This window comes from Macrotis lagotis, chromosome 5 (genome assembly GCF_037893015.1).
Source record: "Macrotis lagotis isolate mMagLag1 chromosome 5, bilby.v1.9.chrom.fasta, whole genome shotgun sequence".
NCBI classification, from domain to species: domain Eukaryota; kingdom Metazoa; phylum Chordata; class Mammalia; order Peramelemorphia; family Peramelidae; genus Macrotis; species Macrotis lagotis.
In genome coordinates this window covers 223,997,176-224,015,139 of record NC_133662.1, presented here as the reverse complement: position 1 = coordinate 224,015,139, position 17,964 = coordinate 223,997,176, and positions in this window count along the sequence as shown.

The window sequence follows — 17,964 nt, the reverse complement described above, 5'->3', positions numbered from 1 at the left end:
ATTGTCTTGCAAAAACAAAAGCAAATAAATAAATATTTATTCATTTCTTACTATGTGAAAGGCAAGTTGCTGGGTGCTGGACATACTGATACAAAGAATGAAACAATCCCCAATATGAATGAACTAGTTATGAGAGACAAGTATATATAAAAATATTTGCAGCATCAAAATAAAGTGAGTAAATATAAATACACACACTTCATATTCAAAATAGTTCAATACAAGATCAGTTGAGAGAAAGAATACTAGCACGGGGATGAGAAAATGTTCCCTATAGAAGACGGTGCTTGAATGGCATCGCAAAGGAAGAGAGGTACTCTATGAGGCAAAAACAAAGGGAATACGTTGCAATCAATGGAGTGTTATCTGTGAAGAATAGAGAGAAAGCCAGTTTGGTTAGATTACAAATTACAGGAGCAGGATGGCTAATGTCCAATGAGGCTGGAAAGATAGGTCAGGGTCAGATGATGTATGTTTTTGAAAATTAAACAGAAAAAAAATTATAGTTTAAGCTAGGAAATCACTGTTGGCCATTAGAAAAACCACTTTGGCCTTTGCCGAGAGGTGAGCCCATCATCTTCAAAGGAATTTTGAGAATAGTTTTATATGGCAGATCTATTGGCTAGAGTTGTCACCTCTTTGTGCCTTAGTTTCCTAATGGGTGAATTAAAGGAAGTGAACCAGATGATCTCCCATCCTCCCTGATCTTAGTCCTATACTCTCTCTCTTACAGGAAGAGACATGTCCTCTATTACCCTCTCAATTATCCGGCTATGTCAAGGCCCATCCTTCCCTGTCTGCCTTTGGCAGATGGCCCTGACTCAGAGAGAAACTTTTATTTGACTTTGGTGGGTTTGATAGGATTTTACCTCCTAGGTACACCCCCTAGTATTTATCACATTGCCTGCACACTTGTAGTATATATTAGCCTTTTATGCCTTCTCTGTCACCTGTTGAAATGAGAACTCAAGGTCTTCGGGCCTCTGCAGCCCTTTCCCTTACATTAACTTAAATCACACCAGATGTGGGCCTTTACCCGCTCAGGAAGACTAATTGATTTCACCAGTCACAATACGCCTATTGTTTTTTAACACAAATAAACACTGTGGTGGGTTCCCCTCACCCCTTTCCCTTTGCCAGGAGAGCCAAAGGTTATTCAATTAAAGGAGTCCAGAAAGTGTGACTAATAATCCATGGATAGAGTATTTCTACTGGAAAGGAAAAAAAAGAAAAAAGAAAAAGAAAGAATGAAGTGGGAAGGGAGGAGGGAAAAGAGGGAATGAGGGGAAGCCCCCTGTTACTCTGGGAGAGCCCGGCTGTAACTCTGATGGATGGCTGGTGTGTGTAAGACGTTATTATTTGTTATGTGAGTGGGGGGAGATGGCAGCCGCGCAGGGCGATACACCTGCTGGGCTCCAAGGAGCAAGAACAGCTGTGACCATTGATTTAGAAGCTTGCTACTTGGGGCTCCAGGAACGGCTCAAGCGACAGCTCATAAAAAAAGAGGGTTTTATGATTTTTTCCCCTTCTCTCTACAAACAAACGGCCACATCATATGTTTTCCTAACGCAACCATAACTCAAAATTAAATCCCAGTCCAAGGTGTCAGCTTGGTACCATGTCAGGATCCTAACGGCTTGTTTTAGAGGTCATTATAGAGATGCTGGCTAGTTGGAGGTAAGGGTAGAGTGGAGGGAAGGGAAGTGAAGGGGACACAGGCACATAGGCCAACACCCCATTTTGTCTCTCTATGTTGGATCATCTAAGAGTAATCAGTTTGTGTTTAAAAAAAATGAACTAGAAGTGTTTTACTAATGAGTTTTATGCTAACTAAAACCAGTAGTTCATATTGTTAAAAATAAGGCCTAGAGTTGAAGGCCCCAGTAGCCTAGGACCAGCCCCTATTGGATCAGCCATCCAGTCTCCTGCCAAAAAGAATGCATGTATGCCAAATAGGACATCCTGTCCAAAATGAGGCACTAAGGGATCAGAGAAGAGTGAAGCCTCAGCCCTGGTCAAACAGGGGAAGTCCATCTCCACTCCTTGGAAGGCATGCACTTCCAAGGTGGCCTAAGGTGTATTAGTAGAACTGTTGTCATTTCAGGTGTTAGACTTCTGTTTTTCCAGCTCAGTGATTTGGGGAGGGCTCCTTCCAACACACAACCGCTGCCACCCAAGATAAATATTTAATGGAGTCACAGAACTGAGAGGGACCTTTTGAGGTCATATTGTCCAGCCTTGTGCCTTCAGACTGGTGTTTCAGACTGGGTTATATAATGATTGCCGAGTCTTCACTGAATCCCCCCTTGGGATGTCACCACCTCCCTCACCAAATTTGCCTCAGAACTCATATTATCCTGAAAGGCAAAATGGTTTAAATTTTTAAATCTAACAATTATTTCTTTTTCAATTAGCTCTAGTGCTCTCCTTTTAAAGTCTGAGAACAGTCCTTATCCTTCTTTTCTATATCTTATTCTAATCACATCACCCATCACTTATGTTTTTTGGACAATACTTTGGAGCCTGGCTAATAAAGTCAGAGTAGAGAAAAACAGAACAGTGTGTTTTGGGGAGGGCATTTATTCTAATCCTTGCTCTGTGAATCCACCTTGAACAAACTTGCCCAATCTCTGGTTTCATTTCCTGATGACACCAATGGAAAATACCTTAAGCTCAGTAAGTTTTGTAAAAGATTGAAGACTTTTCTTGTCTGTCTCCTTAACACCTTATCACCTAGTCTTTCACGTAATAGGAGCTGAATAAATGCTTGTCGAATGAGTGAAAGATGGATTTTTTAAAAAAAGATTGGCAAATACTAGGCTAATTCAAAGGAATATAAGGTAGATGGCTTTAGAAGACTATTGGGGATGGTTAACTTTAGCTTTCAAAATATTGGTCATAGGTGATGATAATAGCTTCAAAGAATATCGAATTCAATTAATTTGTTTTATACATGAGAAAAATTTGTTTTAATTAATTTAATTAACTTGTTTTATAGATGAGAAAACTAAGGAATCTGACAGGTTCTATAACTTCCCCAAGTCACAGAAAGGGTGCTCTGACTGTTGAGCAGGTTCTTTCTAGTCTCCCTTGACCCAGAGAGTGAGCTATAACAGTCTTGTCAGCTAAAATCAAACATAAATTTTATGTTAAAATGGTAGCTCTAGTGAAATATAAAAAAGCAATGAATTTCCTTGTGGGACTTTAGAGATTCATAGAATCTGGACAAGAAGAAATTTAGAGTACAACTAACGCAATTTCTCCCAAACTATTTCACCCATATCATACTTAGCAAGTGATCATCTAATATTTGTCTGAAGACTTCTTCTCATTCCACTTTTTGTGATTCTAATTTTTGGGAAATTTTTAATCACATTAAACATAAATATGGTTCTTCTCATCTCTTTTTTTTAGGCAACTGAGGTTACCCAGGGTCACATAGCTAGTGTCAGAAGCTGAATTTGAACTCTCTGGTCCTCTTGACTCCAGAGTTGTGGTCTTTCTACTGGGCCATCTAGCTGCCCCTTTGTGAACAATAGTTTTGTACTGGGGTGGGGTTGGGGATGCAAGAAACTCATTAGCATAAAAGATTTCTTATTCCTATTCCATGTGAAAGCCCCTCAAATACTTGAAGTGGCTCTCATAATTCTTCTGAATTTTTTCTTTCCCTGACTTATGCAGATCATTTTCTTTAGGCTAGATCTCAAGATCCTTCAGCAACTCTTTACTCTCCTCTGAACAGTCTTTAGCTTATCATTCAACAAGTGGCCATACAGCCACTTCTCAATCAATGACTCAATCAACAACCATTGGATACCTAACTGTTTGAATATGTGATATGTGGAAGAAAAATTAGAATAGTTCTGATTAGATGCCTCCTATAGGAGCATTTGCAAGGCACAGGGAGAATACTCTGTGTTCTGGCAGTTCACCCCCATGCCTTGGTGGACACTTGACTATTTCTCCTCTCAGGGACTTTGGGGTAATCTTAAGGAGTTGGGATTTCTTGTACTGTCACCCATGAGGATCAATGATTATCAACCAATAGCTTCAATCAGTGTTTAAAAAATAATTTCTAAAGTTGGATTTTAGGAACTGTTGATATAAATCATCCCCTCTGCATCACAGTTTGGAACTCTCTCCCACAAATATACACAATATCCTAGAAAAGGATGGAGTTAAACTAAGAGATTCATAGTAGTGATGCACATATCTAAAGGGTAAATTTTTAAATCCTGATTACTGGAATTCTTTATTTGAATGAGTTCATAGTAGATATTCTTTCATGGTGTCATGAGCCTAGAAGTTGCTTCCTCCCTTCAGAGACTATATTTCTTCATCCATCTGTGTCTATTTTTTTCTAGACTCCTTCTTTTTCTCTGCTCTGTATTGGAAATATCCTCTATTGGTACCATCTCTATGATGACAGAGTCACTAGAAGTTGGTAGATGATGGAAAAGGAAAGAAAGAGAAAAAAATTCTACTCTTTCCAAGTGCATTTTCCTCTGCCTTAATCTGTAATCTATGAACATTTTTTAAAAAGAAAGCAAAAAACCAACAAAATAACAAAACAACAAAAAACAACATCTACAGAAGTGAAATCTTTTTTTCATTGGGTTGGACGTCTCTAGACTGAAATCACTAATAAACTGATTGATATTTTATATGCTGGCTCAATGAGCATGATTGATTCATCAATCACATTGCTTTCTCTTAGAGAAACATACTTCACAAGAAATCAAGGGTAGAAAGTATTTTATTTATACATTTAAAATATCATATCTAATTAAAATGGGAGAATCAACAAAATTTCATTCTTGAGTTTCCATGTATCTTAGTTCTTTGCAAAATTTCAATGTGTGGGATTGTTTACATCTATATCTACATATTTTCTAAATTACTTGCAATTGATTAGCTAAAAGACCTGGATACACATCCAACTATATCTGATTTCACTTTATCTGAGATGATTGGCTACTGCCAAGATTCTCATCAGTTCTTTGTTAAAATCCAATTCCTTCTCATATTCAATGACTCTGTGGTTTCAATGATTCATATGTTCCCATATTCAGAATCCTTGCATGACTGCGTTTCCTCTATGATATTTTCCCTTGAGCTCTCAAAAATTCACCCAAAGAGGGGAAGCTAGGTGGCTAAGTGGATAGAGCACTGGAGGAAGGAGGACCTGAGTTCAAATATGACCTCAGACACTTAATAATTGCCTAGCTGTGACCGTGGGTGTGTCACTTAACCCTATTTGCTTTGAAACCCCCCAAATTAAAATAATAATAAAATTGACCATAAGAGATCTACCCAATGTGCTAGATATATTCTTGTTTTCTCCAGACCCTGTGCAGATAACCTGTCTACCTATCATCCATTGTGCTTGTAACATAAACAGCCCATCTCCTTTCTATGATATATAATACCTTGATAATATCATTTACCCTTGTTCTTTTTTGGAATCTCCATATGGCTGTGTCTTGCAATCTGCTCAAACCAACTATACTCTATCATCCTCTGTACAATAAGCCTCACTAATTCTTCACAGGTAATTCCACAACTTGCTGTCATGTAGCAATAATGTTAAAATGCTATTGTTTGTCCTTTATTCTCAAAAAAAAACCTATGACATCAGGCAGGTGATGTCATGACTTGCAAGTGAATTTTATTTAAGTGAGGGAGGGCTATGCTAACTCACCAGTCTCACATACTCCTCTGGAGTCATCTCAGTCCAGTGTCAAGCTATAGACCATATGACTGGAGATAGCCCCAGATACATGGTCTTTAAGTCAATTGAAACATCTCAGTTTTACTGAGACAATGACCATTCAGTGATTAAGGTTAGGGAAGAAATTGGTAAAATGATAATATCGAAAAGATGGACCTTTTCTTTCAGAGAAAGCATACTTCACAAGGGTTAATAAAATCTTTGCATTTTTCTCAAAGCAATTCTATCATTTAACTATTCTTTTCTAATCTGGGTCCAGCTTATTGTCAATAAACACTTTCTGTCCCAGATTTAGATACTATTGAGCAAACTCTAGATCAGAAATTCTTACCCTGGGATCTATAAGCATTTTGAAAATGTTAATAACAGTATTTTAGTATAATTGGTTTATTTTATAATCCTTCATATTTTATGCATTAAAAACATTTTCTGAGAAAGGTCCATAGGATTTATCAGACTAAGAGGTTCATGGCACAAATAAAGGGTAAGAAAGGTTGTGTTGAAATCTGAGCAAAAGACATTTTTCATCCACTTAATCTTTTTCAGTGTGGATGGGCAGACTAAACTCCTTTGACTGGTTACACAATCCTTCATTCAATTCTTCCTTATCAGCGAGATACAGGCACACAATGACAGTTCTTTCTACTCCATTCAGAAAACTTAAAATCACTTAAAACAAGTTGGAAATTGGCTTCTCTGCTTTCGAGAGAAAGACAGAGAGAGAGAGAGAGAGAGAGAGAGAGAGAGAGAGAGAGAGAGAAGTTGAAGACAAGGAAGAAGAAGAACAAGAGGAAGAAGAGGAAAAAAGAAGAAGAAGAAAAAGAGAAGAGGATGAAGAAGAAAAAGAAAGAAAGAAAGAAAGAAAGAGAGAAAGAGAGAAAGAGAGAAAGAGAGAAAGAGAGAAAGAGAGAAAGAGAGAAAGAGAGAAAGAGAGAAAGAGAGAAAGAAAGAAAGATGAAGCTGCTGACATTCCGGTTGCTAGTGTCCTCCATTGCTACTCTTTATCAAATCTGAATACTAGATTTGAGATCTATTATAAAACTTATCTAGTCCCTCCTTCTAGCTGTGTGACTCTAATGACATTAAAGCTTCAGTTTCTTCCTCTATTAACTCTTAGTCATATACCTTTCACCATACTTGTGGTCTCTAATTCATGGAGGTTTTTTCCCGCATGTATGTTTAAGTGTTTGATATACTGTGCTTTGATACTACCCCTTGTATAGATTTGGAATGAAGTATACCTCTTTTTCCTCATACTTTAGTCATGAGTCAAATTACCTCAATGTCAGCTTTATCTCCTTTTATCAAAATTTCTGTTCCACTTAGTTGATTCTTCTTATTCTGTGTATTCACAGACCTTGAGAACCATAAATATCATTGCTGCCTTTCTTATGAGATATTGCCTTATATGAATTACTGTGCCTCTCAACTGATAGCCTTTTCCCCTTACATACATACTTATCTTTATCCTTCTCTTCTCTTGAAATTTATTTTTTTTTAGTTTTTTGCAAGGCAAACGGGGTTAAGTGGCTTGCCCAAGGCCTCACAGTTAGGTAATTATTAAGTGTCTGAGACCAGATTTGAACCCAGGTACTCCTGACTCCAAGGCTGGTGCTTTATCCACCAAGCCACCTAGCTGCCCCTTTTCTCTTGAAATTTAAATGTAAAGCCCTCTAGATTTGATCTGGACATTTTAAGCATATTTATTTTTAATCATTCCTTACTAAATGCATGTCAGTCTTTGTCAACTTCCATAATTTCTGTACCTTATGTCCTCCTGGGGAATATCTAAATCCTGAACATTATCAGTCATTCCTAACAACATTCTCTTTTGAAATCTTTGACTTCAGTTTCTAGTAGAAATTAAAATGCCTCTAAGGTCTCCAAATTCCTTTCTTAGATTTCATAATTCCTATCAATGTTCTCTATCTCATTCTGTAAGCTCCTTCTGATGGCATCATTTGTCCTCATTTGAATCATTATAATTGATAGTAATCATCAAACTTTATGAGTATGATAGATTAAGAGTGACCTTCGAAATAATTTAATTTATCCTTCCCCCTCTCCAATCCTCAAAATGTATAGATAAAAAAGTTGAGGCAAAGAGAACTAAAATGACTTTTGCAAGGTTACACTGCTTGTAAGAAATAGAGCCAAAATTGTTTTGGAAGAGTCTCTTATCACATCCCAGATATTTGTTTCACTAAATTGCTCATGTGAAGTTGACATATGGTTTCTTCAGTACCTTCAATGATAGCTGTAGACAGCTATGAATTTTCTCTTTTTCCTCTGACTTGTACTAGATGTCCTCTTTCCTAGTGACATGTGTGGAACATGAGGGCTTCTTCCTTCTCAGAGGATCCTTCCCTGTTGAGAGTTCCCACTCACTTGCATTTATTCACTTTCCTGGCTTCCTTCAAGACTTAGCTCAAATTTTATCCTCTACAAGAAAACTTTTCTGGCCACTCCAATACTCTATTACTGGTCCCTTCCCTAGCTCTAGATAGCTAGTTAACTAGTGATAGATGGTGATAGATGATGGATAGATTAGAGAGATAGATATCTTATAGTTGTCTCCCCCACTAAAATGTGATTTCCTTGAGAATAGACACACTATTTTTTTCTTTTTCTTGTATTCCTAATGCTTAACACAGTATCTGATGCATAGTGATTACTTAATTTTTCTTTGATTGGCTGAGAAGGACCTTTAACAGAAGAACTGTTACATAGTTTTAAGAATCAGTGATCTTTTTTTCTGGTTATATTCTTCCTCTTTCCAAAATCTTGACTATTTTTGGATTTTTTTCCTGCATATTTAAATTCCTTTTCTTCATTTATTTTTCCTCCCAAAGAATTTCCTTCTTTTTAAAGGAACTCTCCACACTCCTTCATCAGCTCAAGTACAAGGCAATAATACTCTTACTGTCTTCTCTAGTATTTGGTCCATTGTAGTTATTATTTGTCCCTAGAAGAAACACAAGCATAGTTCAACCTTTGCCTTTCTCTAGAACATGTCCCTTATACTTTATACTTGCTGAAATGGAGAGTTTCTTTCCTTTTTATTGTTAATCTTTACATTTCTCCTTTGGTTTATTCACTTCTTTACATGTAACAAACAACCCTTCAGATCCGGATTAATGCCCTTTGCTTTGGAATTCTGCCCTAGACTTCAACTATCCTGATTGGTGAGTGAGGTCAAATTACTTAATTCTATTAATGGTTATCAATGTTCTCCATCTCCATCTCCATCTCGCTAACCCTAGGCTTCTTTTACATTCTATCCATACACAGGAAACAAAGGCAAGAACCTTTTTAAGAATATCTTGCTACCTCTCCTACCACTGTGTTGGTACCCTGATGCCTTCTGTTCTTCTCCATCCCCCTATTTTCTACTTCTCTCTCTGGGCATGGTCATCAAATCTATAACAGCATTGAAAATGATGTGTCAGTGGCAACTAGATGGCACAGTAGATAGAGCACCAGCCCTGGAGTCAGGAGAACCTGAGTTCAAATATGACCTCAGATACTTAATAATTATCTAGCTATGTGACCTTGAGCAAGTCACAACCCCATTGCCTTGCTAAAACCAAAAAGAAGAAAAGAAAATGGTGTGTCAGCCTAGTTATTGCCATCCCTGAGCTGCTGTAAATAGAAACATCCTTCTTAGCCATCACTTGCCTCTATGTATTGTCTCTCCATTAAGAATATAAGCTTCTTTAGAGCAGGGAATCTCATTTTTGCATTTATATCACGTGCTTCAGCTATGGTATCCAGTTAATTCATGTTTTTTAATTAGTTAAATAAATGTAACTGTTATAGCTTACATGCAAATTATCTGTTATGCTAGAGTCCTGTCACTAAGGCTATTATTGTTATTATCGTTGCTTGCAGGGAGGGGAGGAGCATCTCCTTTCCTCGTAATATCTGTAGCTACATTTGATGTACAATTAACGTTTTTTGTTTAGTCATATCTAACTTGTGATGCCATTTGGGGTTTTCTTGGCAAAGATACTGGAGTGGTTTGTCATTACCTTCTCTGACTGCTTTTTGCAAATGAGGAACTGAGGTAAACAGAACAAAGTGACTTTCCCAGGGTCATACAGCTAGTGTTTGAAGTCAGATTTGAACTCAGGAAGATCAGTCTTCCTGAATCCAGGCCCTGCATTCTATGCACTATGCCACCTATTTTGTGCATGCAGTTTGCTAACTCCTACCAATTCTTTAAAACAGGGGCAGGGAGCTTCCAACCACGGTCCACATGTCATCTGGTCTGATGCTGCCATAGCAACTGCTGCCTGGACTCAAAATTCAATAAATCTAGGAGCTTTTTAGGGTTGAATTAAATAAATATTTAAACATATTTAGGAAGCTAATTTTTAAGTTGAAAATTTTGGATAGCCTGAGAATGATGTTATAAATATCCAAATAACCCTTGGTAGAAAAGAGGCTCCCTAGGCCTCTTCTAAAGGGGGGCCCTCAACAAAATTGTCTGTGAAAAGGTATTATGTAGAAATGATATTTCCAACTATATCTAACTCTTTCTCTTCTTACCACCAATGAGACAACAGATGTTATCTATTGGTATCTTTTTTGAAAACTCATAGCTCTAAAGATTTAGTCAATAGAATATTGAATCCTGAATCTGGAGTTCGGAAGATCTGAGTTCAAATTTGACATCAGATACTTGCTAGCTGTGTGAGCCCTGGCAAGTCACTTCTGCTTGCCTTGGTTTCTTCAACTGTAGAATGGGGATAATGTTAGAATTGTTGGAAGGATCAAATGAGATATTTGTCTGGCATATACTAGGTGCTTTATAAATTCTTACTCATCTCCCTTCTTAGTTGCTCAAATGTTCCAGGGCTGAGCTTACAACTAACAGATATGGGAGTCATAGGAACTAAAAACATAAATAATTTATGAGTCGTTATTTTTCAGACAATATAACTATGAGCTAGGGAAAGTTCCTCTTCTTCAAAATGCTTCTAAAACTGGAACTGCATTTCTCTTCTCCTTTCTCTCCATTTCCCTTTCATGGAATGGACAAAGTCAACTATCAAATCATTTATACTTTCTTAAGAATGACTACATTCTCCTAATATTTAAACAATGGAATATAGAGGGGAAGTATCAGCTATCCTGTGGGAATGGGATAGAGAAAAGAATAAGGAATTATTTAAAATAATCAGAATTTTGGAGAACATCAAACTAAACAAAAGGAAAACAAAAATCTTTGTTGATATCCTTACTTTGCTTAGGGTCATTTCTGATTCCATGAGCTAACATGCTAATATTCTCTGATGGATAAAGCTTCTCAAGTGCTTTCCTTCTAAAGCAGGAACTTGAGATAGCTTTTGTATTGAATAAATATACCAAGAGTTAAGGGATTTGAAATACCATCCCTCATTTTATTGATTTGAGTTTTTGAGATAAGAACTCATTTTGTGGTTTTGTTTTCACTAAGACCAGAGATCTTAACCTGGAGTCTGAGAACTTACTTTTTCAAAATAATTCCATAAGTGCATTTCAATAAAATTGCCTTTCTTTGTAATGCCATGTATTTTATTTTAGGCATTTAAAAAACATTCTTCCCAGGAGGAATCACATAGATTTCACCAGTCTGCCAAAGGGGTCCAGGACATATACACAAAAAGATTAAGAACCTCTATGGAGCTATCACCAGGTCAAAGATGAGAACAGGGACATGGTCACATTATATAAATAGAATAAATGGATCATAGCTTTAGAATTGGAAGAAAAAAAGAACTGAAAGAAATTTTAAATGTTATAGAGTCTAACTCCCCTTTTATAAATAAACACATTGAAGCATGGAAAAGGATGAAGTGATTTGCCCTATCACTTAGGATTTCCAAAGTGTGGATGAAACTATGAAACTAAACCCATCACAAAATAATAGAGTATTAATATTAATCAAACACTAATATTCACGTGATATTTTGGAAAAAATATTGTTAAGGCAATATGTAAAGCAGCATAATTACCCAAGTAGATGTAGATAATGTCTTGCTACTGTTCAATTGTTATCAGTAAATCAGTTTTTTCCCTCTTCCAAAGCCTAAATTAGAAAAATTCACCTTTAAATTCTCTTGGCTTGTCTGGGAACTGTCTGAAGCTCCAGAGTTACTGGTCAATGAAAACCAACAGATTTTAAATGTCTGGGGCCTTTCTTCTATTATAGAGAATCTTTTGATCTATAGGCTTTCTGTTCCATACAACTTGGTTAAAATGTGAAGAGAGAGAGGTTACAATCATTCCATGTGAACTTATCCAAAATACATTTCCAGTGACATTCTTTTTCCAATCATAAGGGAGTAATTTTCTTCACTACGACTACTTCTCCTCCCCCAGCTTCCAGCTCTTTGAAGCTGGAACTGGTCAAAAGGCTAATTTGAAACTAGAATCCTGTCAAAGATTCAGGTTTATACAGATGACAATAGGCATAGGTTCCCAGTAGAGCCAGGGATGGAGTGTGAAAGGAGCTCTAAAGCCTAGGGCTGACAGTTGTAAACAAATCTGCATGAACACAGAATTCATGTTCATCAATCAGCAGCTGTCAATGGAACTACTCTTTTAGACTCTATGAGTCTAAGAAAAAGTTTTGACTGGACACACAAATAGACTTGTGATATCTAAGAAACAGCTCCACATATCTAGCAGCTAGACCTTGAGTGCTTATGAGATATTGCCTTGCTCATGGGCAGCTACTGGCTCAATGGATGAACCACTGAATCTGAAGTCAGGGGATTCTTTTTTTTGAGTTCCCATATGTCCTCAGACACTCACTATGTGAATCTGGGCAAATAATTTAACCCTATTTGCCTCTGTTTCCTCATCTGTAAAATGAGTTGGAAAAGGAAATGGCAAGTCACTCCAGTGTCTTTGCCAAGAAAACCCCAAATGGGGTCATGAAGAGTCAGACACGACAATTAATGACTGAATAACAAGAAGTTCATAAATAGATCTTTTGTCAACTTGTATCAAGGAAGAATTGAATTGACAACTGGGATTTAGGTATGCTGGTTGACCCACTGATGGAATACTCTCTTTCCTCAATCTAGAAGGATGGAGGATGTCTTAGTCATTGTATAACAAAGAAACTCACTTCCATTCTTATATCTTCCTGTCTTCTTATGGGAACTGTGGATGATTATGGATATCTCTGTTTCTCCCTATGGCTATCCCACTTGGTTTCCCCATTACTAGTCCAAACAGCTATTCTACTACCCATTTCTGTCTGCCCTGTCTCTTCTCATGCCACTAGCCCTCAAGTCTGAGGTCAGCAAGTTTTGTCAATGCTACTGAATCCTATCCCTTCCACCCTTCAGTTGTGTTCCCAACCCCCTATTTCTCAAGTAGTTGACATTTACAAGATGTTCCAAACTTGCTGAGAATCATCATGCTACAGAGTTATCTAGTAAACTTTTGTGAAATGTAATTTAAAAAATTTTTGGTGTTTTGGGGGGGGGGTGTTAAGTGACTTGTCCAGGGTCACACAGATAGCAAATATCAAAATTTGAAAACAAGATTTGAACTCAGATCCTTTTGACTCCAGGACAAGTGTTTTTTATCTACTGTGCCACCTAACTGCCCCCAAAGTGTAATTTCCAAGAATGTGGGCATTCATGAGCATATCCCTTTTCAGTACCTCTGTGTCTGTGTAGATAGATTCTTTAACATGTGGGTGCTCAAAAGGTGAAACTTATTCTGGGTATCATTTAACTTGGATCAGTCCAATTTTCCTCATCTGCAAAATGGGAATAATAGCATCTTCATTGAAGAATTGTTGTGAAGATCAAATGATAAAACATATTAAACTGCTACGTGGATGCTGTTTGCTATGACATGTATTAGCTAAATATTGAGAATAAAACTGTTTCATTACATTGAAATCCAGACAAATACTACCTCCTGCTATAATAACTCATGACACAATTATTTAGTTATCATCTCATAGTTTAGCATAGTATCTGTCACATAGAAGGCAATTAATAATAATTGTTTTCTCCCCTTCTTCCTTTCTTCTCTATTTTTTGAAAATATTTTGATTACGACACTGCCATAAGAAAACCATGCCAGCAATAAATCTACTGCCAACAGATTGTTAAGTCCCATGGGAACAGAGAAGTTTTCATTTGTTGTCTTTGTGTTCACAGGTACTTGATGGAGGCTTGCTGGATGACTGAATGAACGTAACCAAGCTTGGATGATTCAGGAATAGCAGAAAATTGCAGTCGCTATATCATTTTTTGAGACAACCAGGTTGTTGTTGCTGTTATTGTTCAGTGGTTTTCAGTTATGTCAGATTCTTTGTGACTTTATTTGGGATTTTCTTGGCAAAGATATTAGAGTGATTTTTCATTTCCTTCTCAAGTGTATTTACATTAAATTATCTATGACATTATATTACAGATGAGGAAACTGAGGCAAACAGGTTAAGTGACTTGTTCAGGGTCATACAGATAGCAAGTGTGTGAGGCCAGATTTGAAGTCAGAAAAATGAGACTTTCTGACTTCCAGGTTTGCCTCTCTATCCACTGTGCCATTCATTGATCAGGGTGATGCTTTTTTCCTTTTTTTAAACCTTAAGCTCAAAAACCACTAGGAAGGGGCAGCTAGGTGGTACAGGGGATAGAGCATTGGCCCTGGAGTCAGGTATACCTGAGTTCAAATCTGTCCTCAGACACTTAATAATGACCTAGCTGTGTGACCTTGGGCAAGCCACTTAACCCCATTTACCTTGCAAAATCCTAAAAAAAAAAACCCCACTAGGAATCTACTTAAGTGTTAGAAGCAACCAAGTCAGATTGCACAGCTTTCTGTGTGAATGAGCAATACCTTCATAATGAAAGCTACCATTTATATAGCACTTTAAGATTTACAAAGCATTTTTAATATATTATTTCTTGTGATCCTCACATCATATATTATGATTATTATTATTTTACTGCTGAGGAAACTGAAGGTCAGGGTGATTAAGTACATTAATTTTGCTATAATTTGAATCACTTAATTTTCCTAGGCTTTGCTTTCTTTTAAGTCACTTAAATGACTTAGATCATTTAATCTCTGAGTTTTAGTTTCCCAAGATCATAAGCTAGTAAATGTCTGAGGTAGCATTCAAATCCAGTTTTCACCTGATTTCAAACCTGATATTTTTTACATGTATCTTCAGTGATGCCATAGTTATATAGACTTTTATAATTTTTCAAAATGGTTTAAATTTCATAACTTTGGTTAAATTCACAGAGGATTAGGAAACTAACTCTTTGTTATTGTTGTATCTTTGTGTGTGTGTGTGTGTGTGTGTGTGTGTGTGTGTGTTGTGTGTTTGATGGATATATAACTTAACTGGATTCTTCCAATGATTCCAATTGCTTCTCATCTCTTCTTTTCCATCCTGATAATTCTTATCCATAACCTTCAAAAAAACCCTATATAGGACATAACCAGGATGCCATTTTGTGTAGAACAACCTCATGCAAGCTATTCATTTATTCATTTGCAATCACTCCTGATTGATAAATCCCCATCCCCATCTCCTATTCTAGAGGATATATAGATATGCCATTTGAATTCTAGTTTTGCTGTTTCCTACTTTGGCAAGTCATTGGAACTCTTTGGGACACAGTTTTCTCATCTGCAAAAAGAATATGTTAGTCTAGCTGATATCTCATACCTTCACACTCTAAATCTGTAAACTTTTATAATACTATGTCTTATCTTCGAGTCATCGTACACAATAAGCAACAGCATAGACTCACATGTTCTTCCATGGCCTTTGGGTCATTAGCAACTTTGATCAATTCCAGATTGTGGTTCTGGGATTTGGAGCCATATAGCATCACGAAGAGAAAATTAGTGATGCAATTATGATGGGCTTTGGCAGAAGGGAATAACTTGGGATTATTTAAAATCTTATATCATTTCCCAAAACTAAATCAGCCTGTTCTCTATGCCTTATATAATTCTAAGAACTAAACAGATTCTTTATTTGCAATGCTTGTCCAAGGTACATGTACTAATGAAATAATGCAAAGATTTTCATCTTACTATATGTCAGACCCTGGATAATATGCCTTTGTAATATTAATTACTCAAAACTGGGCAATGAAATGAAATTATCAAGTGTTTGCGATTTTCTAGAGACTGTGCTATGTTCAGCACACTGAAGTAGTCAGAGGTAAAATAACTATCCCAAGGTCACACAGCTAGCAAGAGACTGAATCTGGATTTGAATCCAGGTTTTCTTGACTAAATTTAATGCAATACCAAACTGTCTTCATAACATAACATAAGAAGGAATGGAAATTATTTTTCTGAAATATTCTAGATATCTTATTAATTTTACTTAACAAGATATATAATATTGATCATAATTTAAGAGCAAATGTTACATATGATGGAGAAAAATGAATGGTCTCTCATATAAGATCAAGATGTTCATTATCAGTACTTGTTTTGTTCTGTCATTTCAGTTTTGTCTGATTCTTTGTTATCACATTTGAGGTTTTCTTGGCAAAGATACTGGAGTTGTTTGCCATTTTCTCCTCCAGCTCATTTTACAGATAAGGAAACTGAGGCAAACAGGGATTAAATGACTTCCCCCTAGTCAAACAACTAGACAGTATCTGAGGCCAGATTTTAACTTGAGAAAATGAGGCATCTTCTCTCCAGTGTCCTATTATTCACTGTACTACCTAGTTGTCCTATTCTAGAAATTCTAGAAATCTTAGTAATTTCCTTAATTGAGTAATCAATAGTTATCAAAATCTAAGGGCAAATGTTATATGTAATGGAGAAGAACTAAAGATCTCTCCAGTAAGATCAGGTTGTCCATTTTTACTACTACGATTTAACAATGCTAGGAATGCTAGCTTTAAAAATAGATAAGGAAATATATTGAGAGAATCATGATTGCTTTCTAAACTTCAAGTATAAATGCCAGCTCTTTTTATGAAAAGATTGTTCATTCTTAGAGAAAGATAAAGATCTTATTTGGTTACCTATAATACATACAATTATTCAATTATTCCTACTGATGTCTAAGAAACCCACTTACCTTTTTTCAGTAGGAAACAATGGTCATTTGGTTATTAATTTATGAGCCTATGGTTTTAAAAAAATAAAAATGACCATCCTTTTCCTTGCAAAAAAATTATGAGCAAATGATCTTTGGGCTACAATTCATGATTTTCCATTTTGTTTTCTCATTTGTTGGTGTGGTGAAAGTCTTTGTGTGTGTGTGTGTGTGTGTGTGTGTGTGTGTTTGAATAGGAGAGAAAAGAGTTAACAGGAAGAAAATGAATTAGAACAACAAAAGATGGATCCTAAGGAAGATTCATGTTCACAGATGAGACATTTAGTATCAGAAAAATGTAAAACAGAGCCAGTGTATATTATGTGCAGACTCAATTTGGATTTCATTACTCAATCATGGAGTATTTATTGCTTACTTGTTTGCTTATACTGAGAACTCTGGAAGATGCTGTGGGGTTGCCCTCAGGTTGTATGATAGCTGAAGGGTGTATGATGCTCTCATTGACCTGAATCAATTCCACTGGAGGGAGATGCTGACAAATGGAAAGGGGAAAGAGCCTGAAGAATCCCATCTGTTGCCTCAGCTGATTAAAACCATATCATTTCCCATAAAACTGTAGTTCTGGCTCTTTCTGTCAGAGAGTAGAACATCATTCCCTCCCCTCCAGGCCAGGATGTTTTATAGACTCTGTTACTTTTTTTCATGAGGATTACTCTATAAAACTGGAACTCCCCACTGCTTTTCCCCAGTACTAGACTGGTCTACTTAGAAGAAAAGGAAACAGTGGGAAAGGATGCTGAAACTCAACGTTATTGTTAGTAATAATCATAATTTTCATTTTTCAGCATGTTGGGAAGGAGGAGGCAGTGATTCGATGCCCAGAAAACTATAGGAGGGCTTGGACTGGAATCTGACTAGGCAAATCAATTAAAATCTCTGCCTCCCATCCCTAATCTGCAATAAGGAGGCTGCATTATTATAGTGACTCCTGCTTGCAAAGCATACTCAACAACCCATGGAACTAGATTGTATACCACCACTTATCTTCATACCCTGGATTTTAACTCAGGACTCCCATATCCATGTGCAGTATGCAGTATTTTTGCAAATATATTGTCCTACTTTTATTACCCACCTTCCAAAAGGAATGCCCAATAATAAAATGTCCATGTGTGAT